Source organism: Empidonax traillii, unplaced genomic scaffold (assembly GCF_003031625.1).
Source record: "Empidonax traillii isolate 1590-97213 ecotype Southwest subspecies unplaced genomic scaffold, ASM303162v1 scaffold1136:size174510, whole genome shotgun sequence".
NCBI classification, from domain to species: Eukaryota; Metazoa; Chordata; class Aves; order Passeriformes; family Tyrannidae; genus Empidonax; species Empidonax traillii.
The window spans coordinates 1-1,290 of NW_020956329.1; positions in this window are offsets into that span (position 1 = coordinate 1).

Here is a 1,290-nt window from a genome sequence, read left to right on the forward strand (position 1 = left end):
CGCTTCCAACCCAAACCATTCCATGATTCCATGAACCCTGGGAGCAAACACTTCTCTGCTCCGTCCAGTGCCAGCTCCCCAGTGAGGGTGGTTTGGACTGGTGATGGGGAGGTCTCCTTCTTGTCCCATCCCTTGTCACCCAGGAGATTCTCATCCGAGGTAAATGATGAGTGTTGCATCAGCTGCTCCTCCCAGCCAATAGGCAGCCATGGAATCCCAGAATCCCTGGAATGGTTTGGGTTGGAAGGGACCTTAAAGGTCACCTCGTTCCGACCAGCCACGGAGCAGGAGTTCACTCATCACGGACTGAGTGATTTGCAATTTCCCCTTCCTCGATTTTTTTGGGAAGAAATTTCTCAGTAAGACACGAATTTCCTGGGCTGGGAGGAGGGAGGGGAAACGACCAAACAACCAAAGATTCCCCCTTTTGGTCATCCACGCAGGGTTGTGCATTCCCGGGGGGTGCTCTCAGCTGGCCCTTTCCAAGCACTTCTCCCCCAGCTCCACCTGGTGGCAAACAGGACACCTGGGTCATCGCTGTGGCCACTGGGATGGGCTCCAAGGATCAGGGATTGAGGTGCTGCTGCTGCTGCCAGTTGGCTGCTACCAGTGTCCCCCACTCCGTGTGGCTTTGGCCACCTCATGAGGTGGGAACAGCCCTTTACTTCACTGGTGGGTAAATTCAGTCCCCGGAGCGAGTGGAGTGGGGCGTAGCTGGCAGCTCTTTCCAGAATGTTCCTTGGAGCTGAGTCCCTCCTGACCATCAAAGATCCCACAAGACCATCAAGAGTCCTCTCTGAGTGCAGTTAGAGCAGTGAGGTCTTCAGACTGCACTTAGGGGGTCCAACTGGTCTGAGCTCAGTTGCCCAGCCATGGGCACTTCGTGTCCTTGACACAGATTTCTTGAGATCAAACAATCAGAACAGCAACAGAAACATCGTTGTCTGGTTTGTGCTGGTACCTACTGAGAGAATGAAAGGAAAAGAGAATTAAAAACAGAGGGGGAGAGAGAGAAAAGAGAGAGAGAGAAGAGAGAAAAAGAGAGAGAAAAAGAGAAAGAAAGAGAGAAAGAAAGAGAGAAAGAGAGAAAGAAAGAGAGAAAGAAAGAGAGAAAGAGAGAAAGAGAGAAAGAGAGAAAGAGAGAAAGAGAGAAAGAGAGAAAGAGAGAAAGAGAGAAAGAGAGAAAGAGAGAAAGAGAGAAAGAGAGAAAGAGAGAAAGAGAGAAAGAGAGAAAGAGAGAAAGAGAGAAAGAGAGAAAGAGAGAAAGAAAGAAAGAAAGAAAGAAAGAAA